Source organism: Choloepus didactylus, chromosome 8 (genome assembly GCF_015220235.1).
Source record: "Choloepus didactylus isolate mChoDid1 chromosome 8, mChoDid1.pri, whole genome shotgun sequence".
Classification (NCBI taxonomy): Eukaryota; Metazoa; Chordata; class Mammalia; order Pilosa; family Megalonychidae; genus Choloepus; species Choloepus didactylus.
The window spans coordinates 18,051,054-18,068,725 of NC_051314.1; positions in this window are offsets into that span (position 1 = coordinate 18,051,054).

Sequence of the window (17,672 nt, forward strand, 5' to 3'; positions counted from 1 at the left end):
TTATTTGCATTTCTGCAATAAAGACTTTTGGTTTCTCCTGCTCCCCTTCTCCCACCAAATCTTCAGTAAAATGCTCCACATGAACGAATGCTTTGTATAAATGGAGCAAGAGAAAGGGAGAAATAGAGGGACTAAGAAAATTATCTTTAGTAGGAAGATTAAGAATGAGGGATTGGGTATAAAAATATTAAAGCTTGTCTCTATCACACACACAGACACACACTCATGCAAGTTCTGTCTTTTGCAGCCTGGGCTGTTGTGATACTTAATTTGAAGAATGGGCAGGAAAAAAAAGGGACTCTAGAGGCTTACAAAAAGGGACAGGACTTGGGAGAAGGTTTGGAAGGTTTGGCAGATGAGAAGTAGAGGAGCAAATGGCACTATGAAAGAGAATCAGCGAGATGAAGAAGGGAGTTTTGAGAAATTATGCCATGTAATGTGATTGAGATACCCTTCGATTTGATTAGAAAGATGAAAGTAAAATTTGGAATTATTTTTAGCTACCTTTGTTTTCTTGGTCTGCACATCCTGAATTCAACTCCGTCCAAAGACTGGGACCCTTGTGTATAGTCAGGTGACAGAAAATAAGGAAGAAAATAAGCTTCGAGTCTCATCAGTTTGGTGCAAGACACATTAAATACTAGGGCAAGCAAGACCCTGGAAATAAGAGGGATCTGGGGAACAGGAGTCCCTACCCCCCCCCCACACACACACACACACATTCAGAGAGATTCTGATTTAGATTTCCCCCGAGCATAGAATTCGGGGTTCCATGTTAATATTACTGAAAATCTTAAGGAGCAGGAAGGCTCCAGCTGACAAATATTTGAATTACGTAGAAATGATTAACTACTAGAAAAAAAATGCCAAGAAAATCTGAGATTCCCTTCCAGCTAGCAACAGGTGACTACTTAAGGCCAAATGCTCCTTCTAGTTACCCATGGCTAGATGGGTTAACTAGTGTAAGGGAGCATATCACACCTGTGACACGATGGCAGTAATTAGTTCCATAGACGCCGAGTTATTTTAGTAAGCTTACATGGAGTTCATCCATAGTGCCACTGTGATTCTTCTTAACTAATTTTTTGGTTCTCTGTAATTCTAGCGAGCTGTGGACCTGACACCTCTAGCCTCTGAGGATGCCCACACAGCTGAGTTCTTGATGCCAACTCAGCATCTCCATGACTTCTGTTACCCAAGTGGAGCCCAGAAAGCAATACTTCTAATCAGATAAGCTGACAGAAGGTGGCCTAAATGGGAACTGCCCCTGCTCTGGGGAACCATCTTACACATGCCCTTGATAAATGTCACTAAACGTGAAATCTTGCAGGCAGACACCCTGTCTTAGGTGTCCCTTTTCCCCAAGGAATTTCCAGGGAATCCAGGCTTAGCATCTAAGAATTGCTGAATAGCCACCAGTATTTATTTGTCTGCACAGGCTAAAAACCTTGGAGCTGCCCTTGATTCACTCCACACATCCAAGTTGTCAGCAGATCCTACTGGCTCTACTTAAATCTGTCCACCTGTCACCATTGTGCCCCTGTCCTAGCCTAGCCACCGTCATTTCTTGCCTGTAAGAAAATAGTGGCCCCTAACTTGTGTCCTTACCTCTAATCTTGAGCCCTCTATATTCTGTTCTCCACCTGGGAGCCAGGATGCTCCCTTTACAACATAAATCAGAGACTTCTGGTTGACCAAGATGGGCAGCATTAAGATGCTCCAGGATGCTGTTCCCAATGGAATCTCTGAACAACTGGCAAAAATTGGCAGAGCTTGTGGAGAAAGAGGCACACTTATTCATTGTTGGTGGGAATGTAGAATGGTGCAACCACTCTGGAAGACAGTATGGAAGTTCCTCAGGAAGCTAAATATAGATTTGCCATATGACCCAGCTATTCCATTGCTGGGTATATACTCAGAGGAACTGAAACTTAAGACACAGACAGACATTTGTAAACCAATGTTTATTGCAGCATTATTCACAATTGCCAAGAGATGGAAACAGCCCAAATGTCCATCAAAGGACGAGTGGATAAACAAACTGTGGTATATACACATGATGGAATATTATGCAGCTGTAAGACAGAACAAAGACATGGATCGTGTAATAATGTGGATGAACCTTGAGGACATTATGTTGAGTGAAGTTAGCCAGAAACAAAAGGACAGATTCTGTATGGTCTCACTAATATGAACAGACATTAATGAACAAACTTTGGGAGTTACAAGCTGACAAACAGGCGACCAGGAGATAGAAAGAGGGCAGAGATCAGCCATTTGATGCTGAAGGACTACAGAATGTTTAGGATTGATTGCATAGATCCAGAAATAGATAGCATAATGCTGTGTGATGGTAGCACGGTATTGTAAGTACACTGAACAAAGATGTCTGTGAGTAAAGCTGAAAGAGGTGGGATAGGAGAATGTATGACACCAGAGGTAACAATAGATGATAAAGACTGGGACTGTATAACGTGGCAAAAACTGGAGTGGCCAATGACTGTTACTAAATATACAAATATAAAAATGTTTTTGCATGTGGGAAAGCAAATGAATGTCAACCATGTAGAAATTTGAAAAAGAGATGGTATTCAGGAAAAAACATAATCAAAGCAAACTGGAGTCTATGGTCAACAGTAACATTGTAATATACCTCCATTAAATGTAACAAAGGCAATATGCCAATGCTAAATGTATATGAGAAAGGGATATAGGGGAGTAATATGGGATTCTTGGTAGTGGTGTTATTTGCTGTCCTTAGCAGTATATTGTTATTTTTCTTTTTAACATTTTTTCTTATTGCTAAAAAAAAAAAAAAAAAAAAAAAAAACAATTTTTCTTGTAGTAATCAGTATGTTCAAATGCTGATTGTAGTGATAAATGTACAACTTTATGATGATACCACAAACAACTGATTGTACACTGGATAAATGTATGGTATGTGAATATAAGTCTATAAAATTGTAGGAAAATATATATATAGGAGTAAAAGTGTTGGAGAAAACATGGTGAGATCAATGATGCCTCACCAATATGGACTAACTACAATGTGTAAACTCAGAATTGAATCTTAGAACATAGCCTAACGTAGACACAATAATTGTAATAGTCCCTAGATTGTAAGCTCTTACAGCAGTTAACTCTATCCCTGAATTGTAAGGCCTATCTCTAAACTTTGAGATGCTGATCCCCTAGCGTATGTTGTCACAAACATTGGGACTGGTGGTTTGATGTGCTGAGCCCTTGAGCATGGGACCTTGCCCTTACGAAGCTCATTACCACAAAGGAGAGTCTAAAGTTGTATGTAATGGTGCCTAAGAGTCTCCCCCTGAGTACCTCTTTGTTGCTCAGATGTGGCCCTCTCTCTCTCTAACTGAGCCATCTCGACAGGTGAACTCGCTGCCCTCCCCCCTACGTGGGACCCAACTCCCAGGGGTGTAAATCTCCCTGGCAACGCAGAGTATGACTCCTGGGGATGAATGTGGACCCGGCATCGTGGGACTGAGAGTATCTTCTTGACCAAAAGGGGGATGCAAAATGAGACAAAATGGTTTCAGTGGCTGAGAGATTCCAAATGGAGTCGAGAGGTCACTCTGGTGGACATTCTTATGCACTATATAGATAACACCTCTTAGGCTTTAATGTATTGGAATAGCTAGAAGTAAATACCTGACACTACCAAACTCCAACCCAGCAGTCTGGACTCCTGAAGACAATTATATAATAATGTAGATTACAAGGGGTGACAGTGTGATTTTGAAGACCTTGTGGATCACACCCCCTTTATCTAGTGTATGGATGAGTGGAGGAATGGGGATAAAAACTAAAGGGCAAATGGGGTGGGATGGGGGGATGATTTGGGTGTTTTTTTTTCACTTTTATTTTTTATTCTTGTTCTGGTTCTTTCTGATGTAAGGAAAATGTTCAGAGATAGATTGTGGTGATGAACGCATAACTATGTTATCATACTGTGGACAGTGGATTGTATATCATGGATGATTGTATGATGTGTGAATGTATTTCAATAAAACTGAATTAAAAAAAAAATTGGCAGAGCTGTTGCCAGGGGCGATGCAGAAATTAAGATTAGAGACAAAAATGTCTCTTGGAGACTGGGAGCAGGGGACACACCGCCTGTTGGGCGAGTGTGTCTGTCCTGTTCCCAAGACCCTTATTTATTATGCTTTTAGGGTAGAGTAATGCTTTACTGTGCACGTAGACATTTTCTCAAGGTTGTCTACATCTGTCTGCAAAATGGGTCTTATCTTATTCTCAAGGACAATGACAGAAAAACAGTTCCCCAACTGCATTCTCACGTCCACGCATACTTTAACAAGATGTGCCTTGATAGTGTTCTATCTCAGCAGGGGCCCAGTGTTCCAAGCCCCCACCTCAAGTATGCGGGAAGGAGAGGAGAAACTTCAGGCTCTGTGTTCCACACAGAGCCGCCTTCCTCAGAACCTCAGAAAACAGTTAAAGGGTTGCGGTAACTGGGCAAGTGCCAAAACAAGAAAACTCAGCTTTAAAAATAGTAGGAGATAATACCAAAGCCTGATAAAGATACTACAAGAAAAGAAAACTAGAGACCAATCTCTCTAATGAATATAGATGCAAAAATTCTCAACAAAATACTTGCAAATCAAATTCAACAGCACATTAAAATTATTACACACCATGATCAAGTGGATTTTATTCCATGTATGGAAGAGTGGTTCAACACAAGAAAACAAATTAATGTAATACACCACATTAACAAATCAAAAGGAAAAAACCACATGATCATCTTGATTGACACAGAAAATCCAGCAACCTTTCTTGATAACAACACTTCAAAAGGTAGGAAATGAAGGAAACGTCCTCAACATGATAAAGGGCATATAAGAAAAAACCCACAACTAACATCTACTTGACGGTGAGAGACTGAAAGCTTTCCTTCTAAGATTGGGAGCAAGACAAGGATGCCCATTGTCACCACCATTATTCAACATTGTACTAGGAGTTCTAACTAGAGCAATTAGGCAAGAAAAAGAAATAAAAGGCATCATCCAAATCAGAAAGAAAATGGTAAAACTTTCACTATTTGCAAAAGACATGATCCTATATTTAGGAAGTCCCAGAAAACTACAACAGAGCTACTAGAGCTAATAAATGAGTTCAGCAAAGTGATGGGATACAAGATCAACATGCAAAAGTCAGTAGTGTTTCTATACACTAGTAATGAGCTATCTCAGGAGGTAATCAAGAAAAAATTCCATTAGCAACTAAAAGAATAAAATATCTAGGAAAAACTTAAGCAAGGATGTAAAGGACCTATATACAGAAAACTATAAAATGTTGCTAAAAGAAATCAAAGAAGACCTAAATAAATGGAAGGAAATTCTGTGTTCATGGATTGGAAGGCCATATGTCATTAAGGTGTTGATTCTACCCAAATCGATCTACAGATTCAATGTAATACCAATCAAAATACCAACAGCCTACTTAGCAGAAATGGAAAAGCTAATTATCAAATTTATTTGGAAGGGTAAAGGGCCTCAAATAGCCAAAAACATCTTGAAAAAGAAGAATGAAGTGGGAGGACTCACACTTCCTGATTTTGAAGCGTAGTATAAAGCCACACTGGTAAAAACATCATGGGACTGGCCTAAAGATAGACATATTGATCAATGCAATAAAATTGAGAGTTCAGAAAACTCTCAGATCTATGGTCAGATCTATGGTCAATTGATTTTTGACAAGGCTCCCAAGCCCACTCAACTGAGATAGAACAGTTGGTGTTGGGAGAACTGGATATCTATATTCAAAAGAATGAAAGAGGACCCTGATCTCACACTCTATACAAAAATTAACTAAAAATGGATCAAAGACCTAAATATTAGAGTCAGTACCATAAAGTTCCTAGAAGAAAATGTAGGAAAACATCTTTAAGATCTAGTGATGGGCAGTAGTTTCTTAGACTTTACACCCAAAGCACAAGCAACAAAAGAAAAAATAGATAAATGGGATGGCCTCTTCAAAACTGAATACTTCTGTGCTTCAGAGGACTTTGTCAAAAGGGTGAAAAGGCAGCCAATTCACTGGGAGAAAATATTTGGGAAACACGTATCTGATACGGGTTTGATATCCAAAATATATAAAGAAATCCTACAATTCAATGATGAAACAAGCCAATTAAAAAATGGACAAAGACATGAATAGACATTTTTCCAAAGAGGAAATACAAATGGCTAAAAAGCACATGAAAAGTTGTTCTTCTTCACTAGCTATTAGGGACATGCAAATCAAAACCACAATGAGATATCATTTCACATCTACTAGAATGGCCACTATTAAAAAAAAACCAAACAAGAAACTACAAGTGTCGGAGATGATGTGGAGAAATAGGAACACTTATCCACTGCTGGTGGGAATGGAAAATGTTACAGCCCCTGTAGAGGATGGTTTGGCAGCTCCTCAGAAAGTATAGAATTACCACATGACCCAGCAATCCCATTTCTAAGTATTTACCCAAAAGAATTGAAAGAGGGACTTGAACAGATATTTGTGCCCCAGAATTCAGAGGGGCAGTACTCACAATTGCCAAAAGGTGGGAGCAACCCAATTGTCCATCAACAGATGAATGAATAAACTAAATGTGGCATATATATTCAGCCATAAAAAGAAATGTTCTGAAACAGGTGACAACATGGATGAAACTTGAAGACATCATGTTGAGTAAAATAAGCTAGACATAAACAAATGTTGTATGATCTCACTGATACAAATTAATTAGAACGAGCTAATTCATAGAGTCAGAAACTACAATACAGGTCACCAGGAGTGGGTGGAGGTAGGGAATGGGGAGTTAATGCTTTACTGGTACAGAGTCTGTTTGTGGTGTTGGAAAAGTTCTGGTAACGGGTGGTGGTGATGGTAGCACAACATTGTGAATGCAATTAAAACCATTGAATTCTATATTTGAATGTGGTAAAAAGGGGAAATTTTAAGTTGAATATATGTTCCTGGAATAAAAAAAAAAAATTTAAGTCATAGGACTGCACAACACAGTGAACCGTAATGCAAACTACGGACTATAATTAATAGGATAATTACAATGATATTGTTTCATCAATTGTGACAAAGGAAACACAGTAATGCAATGTGTTAATAATAGGGAACAGTAGGGGGCAGGGTGTATATGGGGACTTTGTTTAGCCTCTGCATGATTTTTCTATAAACCTACAACTTCTCTAATTAAAAAAAAAACAAACAAACATAAATCAGATAGTTTGACACCCTCTAATGACTCCTTTCACACTTAAGATAAAATCTCTAATCCTCAAGGACATCCCCTCCCACCACTCCTATTCAACATTCATACTGAAAGTCCTAGCTAATGCAATAAGACAAGAAAAGGAAATAAAAGTGATACAGATTGGGAACGTCATCTGTTCACGGATGATGGGATCATCTATACCAAAGAACTGACAACAACACACCTGGAACTAATAAGTGATGATAGCAAGGTTGCCAGACACAAGGTTAATACGCAAAAGTCAATTGCTTTCCCATATACCAGCAAAAGAACAATTGGAATTTGAAATTAAAACCCCATACTGTGTCCTAGAAGCTCCTATGTATTCTGGCCCCTGATGACTTTTCTACCCTCTTTTCCTCCCTGTCTGTTCTGTGATCCCTCTGCTCCACCCTACAGGTCTCCTTGCTGGTCCCTGAGCCATCGAACGTGCCCCTTTCCACCCACCTTTGCATTTGTTATCCCCTCTGTCTGGACTGTTCTTTCCCCTAGATGTCTGTACTGCCCCTTCCCTCATTTTATTTGAGTCTTTGGTCAAATATCATTTTTTTAAAGGGTCCTTCCCTGACCATCCTACTTTTTCCAGTTTTGCTAATGCTGCTGTTATGCAAAATACCAGAAATGGATTGGCTTTTATAAAAGGGGTTTATTTGGTTACAAAGTTACAGTCTGAAGGCCATTAAAATGTCCAAACGAAGGCATCAACACAAGTATACCTTCACTGAAGAAAGGCCAATGGCATCTGGAAAACCTCTGTTAGCTGGGAAGGCACGTGGCTGGGGCCTACTGATCCCAGGTTGTGTTTCAGGTCCTTTCTCAGCTCCTGTGCATTCTTCATAATGTTGCTCTTGGGGCATTTGTCCTCTCTTAACTTCTCCGGAGCAAACACTGGGCTAGCATCTCCAAATTTTCAGCAAAAGTCTGCTTTCAGCGGCCATCTCCAAAATGTCTCTCTCAGCTGCTCTCCAAAATGTCACTGTCAACTGCTCTGAGCTCCTTCTGTTTGTGAGCTCTTTTATAGGACTCCAGGGATTAAATCAAGACCTACCCTGAATGGGAGGGGTCCATGCCTCGATGGAAATAATTTAATCAAAAGTTTTGCTCACAGTTGTTTGAGTCATCTCTCCATTGAAACATTCAATCGAAAGATTCCAACCTAATCAACACCAATACATCTGCCCCCACAAGACTGCATTAAAGAACATGGCTTTTTCTGGGGGACATAATATATCCAAACTGGCACACTACTTATAATATCATTCCCCATCATTCTCTAACCACTTACCCTGTCTTATTGTTCTTCATAGCATTTATCACTATCTGCCATTTTATTATATTTTATTATATTTTTCAATTGCTCACCTGTTATTACCCTCCTCCTGCCCTAGGATGTTAGCTCCACGATGCTGGGGACTGTGTTTCCTTCACTGCTGAATTCCCAGCGCCTTGGCCTCAGCACACAGCAGCTGCTCCATGATGATTTGCCGAATGAACGCATGAACAGCATGTTGAAATGAATACACATTTTAAGTACATGGCTTTGCCAGTTTTTAAAAACTGTTTACAGGAGTCTTGGTTTGCCAGGGTGCACGACAAATACTGCATAATAAGTTGGCTTAAACAAGGAGAATTTCCTGGCTCACCATTTTGAGGATAAACAAAGTTCAAAATCAAGATATGGGCAAGGTTGCATTCTCCCCAGAGTCTGTAGCATCCAGGGCTGGCTGCCGATAATCCCTGAGCTTCTCTGGCCTGTGCCTCTGCCTCGTGTCACACGGTGACGTTGTCTGCTTTCTGACGTCTGTGGCTCCCAGGTTCTCTTTATAAGGCCTCCAGTAACCTGGAGCAAGACTCACCCTGGTTCAGCTTGCCACAACTCAACTAAGAATAAACTCTTTAAAGGTCCTGTTTACCAGGGGTTTATAACCATGGCATGCGGATTAAGTTCATAATTCAACCTACCACAAAAGGAAAGAGATTTTCTCATATTGCTGTGAGAGCAATATGGTCCCCAGACTGCAGTGTTGGCATCACTTGGAAACTAGTTAGAAATGCAGATTCACAGGCCCCACCGTGACCAGCTTAAGTCCAGGAACAGCTCTGTAAGAAGCCTGGGGGCTCCCCTGAACCACCATACCCCTCTGGTTGCTTCCTTTGGGTTGACAGCTGAAAAGACATTATTGCCATCCCAAATGCTGGTGCAGGAATCCTTTCCAGAGGAGTGGACAATGGGTGGCCCGAAGACCAAAACAGAACGTGCGTGGAGTCATGTGTGGCAAGCGAGTTTTCTTCGACACTGAACAGTGATTCTGAAGTTAAAGGAATTTTTAAAATCGAAATATTATAATACAAGCCCACAAACAAGAAGAATGAATTAACTCTTGGGAAAGTAAAATAAATACTGCTGCTTCTTATTCCTGTGGATGACAGCAGGCAACCCCAAGTCAGGCAGAGTTACAGGCCTTTATGGACAAAGACAGAGAAAGAGAAATAGAGAGAGAGATGGGGAGAGAAGCTGGCAATTCCATCCCAGGTCCTGTAATGAGCATAAGACCCAGACAATAGGTGTCTGGGCACGAGACATTTTTTATTGTTCCCTGATGGGGGCGGGGTGCATTGCTCATGGCACACAGTGGCTGGGAGCAGGTGTACTAAAAGTCCTGCAACTGCAAAGAACTGCCCGCCCCAAACGCCATAGCACCCTCCTCCACCACCACCGAAAACACTACCCCAGGGTCAGCGTGCACCCCTGGCCTTCTCTCCACCAGCATCCGGTCCCGCCTTGCCTCTCCCGGAGCGTCTCGCAGTGCTGAGAAAGAATCCAGCCTTCGGAGCACCACGCTTTTCATGCAACTGGTCCCTACATGCCCACCAGGTCCTACATCTGGACAGAACTGAAGATACGGGTCTGATCCAGTACGAAAGGATAAAACAGGCTGTGCTGGTCCTATTAGAGACAGCCTGTGGGGCTGCCATGTGACGACACTTAAGGAAATTTCAAGGGTAATTTTGACTGTTCCCAGTTGTGACTTTTTGCTGGGCTTATTACCTGAACACCTTGCAGCTTGGTGGCCAAGAAGGGAGGTTCATTCGGCTGGCTCCCCCCAGAGGGGACTGGACATGACACAGAGGCTCCCTTCCAGCTCTGGGAGAGTACGGCACAGAGGTTATGAAGGATGAGTCTGGAGCCAGCTGCAGCACCAGTGTGGCCTTGGACAAGTCACTAGTCACGCTGTGCCTTAGTTGATTGACCCCTGAGTTGTTGTGAAGATTAAATGAGTTAATATTTATAACGCACCAACAAGCCCAGAACCATTATTATAATATAAAGATTTGACGTGGTCCTGTCCTATTTCACTAATACAAGATGGAGGAAACACATGGGAACCACCCGAGCCTCGGGTAACATCGGATAAATCCAAGGGGGGGGCTACAACCCCCAGGCCTCCCCACACCAAGTCCCTGGAGACAACGCAACTCCCAACTTCACTTTAGCACACTGGGGGGGTCTCCGGCTGAGAAGCATGCTGCTGTGACTCAGCCATCCAAAGTGAAGAGGGAGGACCCTCCACTCAGCACGGCCTCTTTAATAGCAGTTTCTGAACAAGGGAGCTGAGGGGCTAGATTTGTGACGGTGAACAGAGGAAAATCAGTGTCCCGGCTTCTTTCCCCCACTCCACTCCTGCAGTGCTGGGGCTCAGCCTGTTAGAACCAGAAGGGTCTTAAAGATCATTCAGCTCAACCCAGCAACTGGCCCCAGCCCCCAGCAAAGTGGTCTGGGCACTTAACCTTTCATTCACCGCTCTCGGGCTGTTTTATTCAAAACTCATCAAGGCAGATGGAGGAGCATCTACTTAGGGGCCAGACCATAAACTCTTATATATCCCTAGAGAAACCCTACAATTCCACCTGAAGAAGAGGAACCCGAGGACGTATGACAACTTTATTCTCCCCATTTTACAGAGGAAGGATGACTTGTGGGAAGTCATACAGGGGGGTAAATAAGAGACCTGAACTCCAAACCTAGCTCAGTCGATGCCAAAGCCCATGCTCTTTCTCCCTCACTAGGTTGCTTCCTAAAGTCATTCCACTGAAAACATGGTAGTAAACAATACTGTTAATCCCGGAAAAACAGAGAAGAACTTGGTGAAGTCCCTACTCCTGAAAGTCCTCTGTGCTCCCAATACTCCTCAATCCTCCTCTAGACCTACATTCATTAGGAATCTGTACAGCTACTAGGAACAAAGTTCCAATCTCAGAGTTCCAGCCAAAAGGGGCTGGCATGATACTTCCAGGAAATCTTCAGAGATTCATGATCCTTCCATTTTTCTGCTCTGTTGTCCTCAATATGTGGCTGTCATCTTCAAGGTCATATCATGGCTCCAGATGGCTGCTGGAGCACCAACCATCACATCTATATTCCAGGCAGGAAGTAGGAGGGAGAATGAAAGGATGAAAAGAACCCTTGTTGTGCTCTTTTAAAAGCAACTTCTAAACAATCCTACTCAACAACTTATGTTTACACCTCATTGGCCTCCCCAACTGTTCTGGGAAATGTATTCTTTTAATGAGGCACATTTCTGTCCAGAATAAAATCAACGTTCTGTTACAAAGGAAGAAAGAGAGAACAGATGTCGTGTAAAGAACTAGTAGTGTCCTCCACACCAGCTGGGAAATTTCTGCCCCTTAAGATCCAGATAAGAAGACTGTTATCCCCATTCTATTCTCCAAGGAAGTCTCAAGCCTTTCCCAACATTTCTGCAAAGTCCCAAAGGATTTACATTCTCATGGTCACTACTAGCCCCTGTTTTTGCCGAGTTAGTTCCATTTATGGATCATCTCACTGTCCTGCATGGTCTATCTCTGTTTTGGGGTCAACCAAGTTGTGGAAAACAGCCCCTTATTCCTGTAACATAACACACACACACACACACACTCACACACACACACACACACACACACAAAAGCATTTCTGTGTATACTAGACTTAATTTAAGGTTGGAAGGGAGGGGTAAGAGCTTGCATCACAGCAGGAGATTGAAAAACTTGCCCATGTTTGCCCAAATAGTAAGTGGCAGTTCGAACAGAACAGTAAGTATTCACGTGCTTAAAAAGCCGTGGATGTTAGCCAATTCATGGCATCTGAAGGGGCCCCGTCCAGCCCAGTGGCCCTGCCCCGCTCCTTCCCACTCTAGGGTTCCGTGGGAGCAGGATCTGAGACAGAGATTGTTGTGCAAATAATTTATTAGGGAAGATCTCAGGAGGAACTTGTAAGGAAGTGAGGGAAGCCGACTAAAGCAAGGGAAAAAGCTAAGCAGAGATGTGGGTTCACGAGAAGCTGAGCCTTGGCCTGATCCCCTGGGGAGCTCTGGGGTGTGCAAAGCACCTCAGATTTATCCCACCTTGAGCCAAGGAGGGTGGGCTTTTAGACTCTTGTACCAGTCAGGCACTGGCTGAGGGCAGGGCCGTGTGGCCTCCTTGGATGGGGGCAGTTCACCATTGAAGGGTGCAGCCAACACTCATTATAACAAAGAGATGGGGAAAGCAGTCGCCCTAAGGGGGGGGTGGGGGTGGGGTGGAGGGTCTGGGCGAGTCCCCCAAACCAAGTCCATCACATTCTCCCTTCTCTGTGGCTTCTAGAATCACTGACTTCTCCTTCCTTTATTAGGCAGAGAATTTAAACCTCCCTCCCAGCTTCCCACACCCAGTACGCTTTTTCAAACCTATAAAGCTGCCCTGCAAAAACAAGCAAGATCCAGTCCCTAAGTGAGAAGGCAAACAGGACTTTGAACAGCATCTCTGTCCCCCCAGCTGGATGGTGGATGACTGGAAGGCATTGATTCTGGATCCCAGGCCAAACGCACTTGCTTTACCCTATGCTGCAGCCGCTGGAGATTTTCCCGGGTTTTCTGGCAAAATGATTTCCCTAGTTTGCTCACCCATCTGCACCCCTGGGTCAGCGGGCCCCACCAGCTGCTCCCAGCTGCTGCCAGGCGAGCGCCTGCCTCCACGTGCCCTGCTCATCATTTGGCTCCATCAGCAGGTGATGCTGAAACTCCTGAAGGAATTGTGTAATCTTGAGCTGCTCAAGTTTATTTCTACTAAAAATACATTCTGAAACTGGGGCATGATGAAAAATTGCTGACAAACAGGAAAGACAAATGCATAAAGACTCCAAGGTGTCTGATTCCTCACGGAGTCACCCCTAGACATCACCACTGATCTGAGCAGGACCCTCCCCACTCCCCACTGTCATCAGCAGACGTACAAGCAGTCCCCTGTGGCTTCTGGGTGCCTGAGTCACTGCTGCAAGATGTCCCTCGTTTTACCAGGGAGAAAGCTGAGGAGCAAGAGAGGAAGTGACTTTGGCCTGGGTCACACCAGTAAGAGTGGGGTGGGGACAGAAGCCCATGTTCCTCTCACCCCAGGTGAGTACCCCTGTGCCTGCAATTCCTGTGGAACTTCCTAAGGAGGCACAGGCATTTCAGAGGGGTCAGTAAGGAATGCCTTTAGCCTCAAATTAGAGGAAACCAGATTGATGGCAGCTCAATTGGAAAGATGTTAGTGTTTATTTAGGAGACTTCTGGAACCGAAAGTCCCAGGGTTGGGCTGGTGGCTCAGCCTGTCGAGAATGGTCCAGGGTTGTCCCATTCTACCACTCTCAGAATTTTGACTTTTCACCCATAAGCTCATTGCCTCACATCACAAGATGGCTGCCAGAGCTCTGGATGTCAAGTCCTCCAATATAGTAGCCAAAGTCAGAAAGAGTTACCCAACATAAAATAATAATAATAATAATAATCAAAGCCTGCCATCGCCCTGGGTAACCCTCTCTTTTATCAGGGAGGAAGAACTGCCCTTTCATCTCATTGGTCAGAACTGAGTCAGGTGACCTCCCCTACACCAATCCCTGGCGAATGGGAGCAGGATCATCAGACTTGGTTTAGGCGAATCAGCATCTGCCCCTGGGTTGGCCGCTTTGTTTCCCCGCAGCTCCTCTTCTGTAAAATGGGGCTAATTCATACCTGCCCCTTAGGGTCGTAGTGAGGATGGTTGAACCGATGTGAGGCAGGAATATTATTTTTGCAATGCTAAAAAGGAAAAAGTCTATAGAAATAGACCTTTGATCACTGGAGAAATATCTTTCACAAAGAGATGAGCTAAAAAGTGTTGATCAGAAGCAATTTTACTTAGCACAGACAAACCTTCTTTGGTAGACTAAATGAGGGAAGGGAACTTTGAGCAGCACACAGAGACCTTGGCATTGAAGCCAGGACAAGAATAATTTGAAGATCTGAAAAGATAAAGAGGGAAAATGAGGATGTGGCTTGATCCACGGGCTGTACTGCCACCCTGACTGGGTGGGAGGGTGCTAGGGAGTTCCTGAGAACTTGAGTGGAAGGGCTGTGGGAATTAGATGTTGTCTGCTGGTTTTCTCGTGGAGGTACCCAAGGCTGGCTTGGGGAAACTCTAGAAAGTGGTGAGAGAATACAGGGATGGAGGAGGCAGCAGACGGTGACGTTTGGACTGAGGAGGGCTGGTTCTGGGGCTCCTGGTTTGGGAAGGAGGCTCGTGGTTGGGAGGCCAGGTGGGGGCAGCTGGGAGACCCCAGCCTCACGGTCATCCACCTCTGCTTTGCTGAATGACCTGGTCAGGTCCTCAGCTCTTCTGTCTGTAAAATGGGAGTTTGATTCATTTTGCTTTCATTCAGTAGTCCCCCATTCAATAAACACTTATTGAACCCCTAGGTATGTAGAGAGGCCAGATAATCACGTAGTCTCATGGCTAGTGGTAATCTTGGGCAAACTGCTTTATTTCCAAGCCTCAGTTTCCTTCCTGAGGATAATTGTACCTACCTTATAGGCTTTTGTGTGGATTAAAAGAATTGCTACATGTAAAGGGCTTACAGCTGTGCTTGGCAAACAGTAAGTGCTCAATAAATGTTAGCTACTTACTTTATGCTCCCTGGAACAGTGCTGGACACTGGAGATAGATAAGGATGATGAGTAAAACAGGGGAGTGGCTGCTCCTCTTGGTGCTTACAGTCTAGTGGGGGATGCAGATATTGAATAACCATTCAAAAATGTGTGGTACTGAATGGTGGTAAGAGACCAGAGGCAGAATCACCAGGTCCTCTGACCTGGCCAGGGATGGGGATCAGGGAAAGCTTCCCTGAAGGAGCTGCTTTCAAGCTGAGATATGAAGGGTAAGAGAATGAGAGGGGTTCTGGGGGAGGGGGACATGCTAGGCAAAGGCGGGGGCAGCACATGTAAAAGCCCCGCGTGGAACCAGCATGCCAGCAGAAGTGAAGGAGGGCCTGTAAGCTTTGGCTACACTTCTTTAAAAACCCTTTCCTCTCCCAACCACTGCTCCCTCACCTCTCATCCCTCCCCTGCAGAAAAAAAAAAAACCCTTCTGTTCTTTTGCCCTCCTCCACCTCCCCAGTTCTGAGTCTCCCCATCCCATACCATAAAAGCCCCGTCGGTCCAGCCCTACAATGGAGGCCTCCAAACAGCTCTGAGGGTCCCTGGAGGCCTGAACAGGTGCCTTGGGGCCATCAGGGGTGGTGGAGGAGCTGAGCAGGAAGAGCTGTAGGCCCCTGTCCTCCCCCTTCTAGGACCCCCCTCTACCAGAGTGGTCCCGTTAATCTGTTTCTATATACTGAGCTTCTGCTTAATCTTCTGTTGGGGAAAAAAAATGGTTCTGCTTAGCTAAAAAGAAGTTTGAAAAGCACTGGATCTGATATTCCTTGAAGTCTTATTCAGGTCCATCATTCTAGAGAGAAATATTGAAGTGGGGGAATGTAGAGGGAATTAATATTTCTTTCTTTTAATTTCATCCTCACAACAGCCCTGTGAAGTGGATATTATTTAACTCAGTCTTTACCCATAGGAAATGTGGGCTTGGGGAGGTGAAGGGCTTGCACTAGACAAACGGACAGTGAGGAGCTGGGCTCGGGCCCACCTGCCAAGCCTGTCATCTGCAGGCTTTAAGGACAAAGTGCCTTCAGAGAGGTGAGGATAAACTAGCAAGAGGCAGTGAGTGGGACAGGTGGTTTCTGGCTGGAGGAATTTGGGAAAACTGTGTGGCATGAGCTGCTTTTGAGCTGAGCCTTGGAGCCTGGACAGGAAGTCCACCAGGCACAGGGCCCAGTGAGAGCAAAAGTGTGGGAGAGGAGAGCCTGGCGGGAGTCCTGGGCAGCCTGCGGTGGCTGGTTTGTATGCCTGGGGGGCAAGAGTGGGCCAAGCAGGAGAGTCGGAGATGGGCCTGGAGAGGCTGGTCTGAGACGTGCTTGCCTTAGCTATTCTCTCATCTTGGCAAGTAGGATCTTCCAGCCGCTCAGGATGAGCAGTGAGCCAGAGAGCACATACAAGGTCTCTAAAGCAGAGACTGTGCAGAAAGGGGGCTGAGTGCGGTCGCGTCTACTGCTTCGGGGGGGGGGGGGCGCTCTTTCCCGGAGGCGAGGGCGAGGCGGGGGACTTGGCCAGGTCCCCGGCGGTGGCGTGCAAGGTGTGGAGGGCGGCGAGAAGGGAAAGACAAGACACTCTTCCTCCAGTAGGGGTAGAACAAAAGGACCTTTATTCAGGGGTGAGCACAGGTTATATAGGCTGGCATAGAGGGCGGGGGTTGTTACAAGCCAATGCTGAGGGGATAAAGGGTAGGATTGGTTCTGAGAGGGTGCGGAGGTTAGGATTGGTTCTAAGAGGGCGCGGAGGTAGTTTGAAAAGGGGCGGGAGTTGCTCTGGCAACGGTGTCTGGCAACAGTGTATGCGCACTGGTGGTGGCGGGAGTTGCTCTGGCAACGGGGGGTGTGCGAGCAAGATAAGGGGGTGGGGAAAAGGCGGTTCCCTCCGGCAAGCCTCCCCTAACGGTGGTATTTTGGGTGAGGAAATGGGGCCTGCCTCCGGCCTCACTTTCCCAGGCCTGGGGGGCTGTGGAGGGCGCTGTCACCCGTGCCCACCACCCTCCCCAGGGGCGGATCCGGTCCCCTGGCCCAGGCCCACCAAGTTGAAGCACGTAATCAGTGTCCCGCAGCTGAGGACAGGAGCAAGGGCCCCAAGCCCCCAGGAAGGATGAATGAATGCATCCAAGAATGAATGAAAGCAATATTTATTCACCAGGGTCTGTGCCAGATGCTTCTACTAATATTAACTTATTTAATTTTCATAATAAGCCCATTTAAAAAAAAATGCTGTTGTTCCCAAATCCAGGGGTATAAATCTACCTGGCAACACAGGATATGACTCCCGGGGATGAATCTGGACCTGGCATTGTGGGATTGAGAACATCTCCATGAACAAGAGGCGGATGCAAAATGAAATGAAATAGAGCTTCAGTGGCTGAGAAATTTCAAATGGAGTTGAGAGGTCACTCTGGT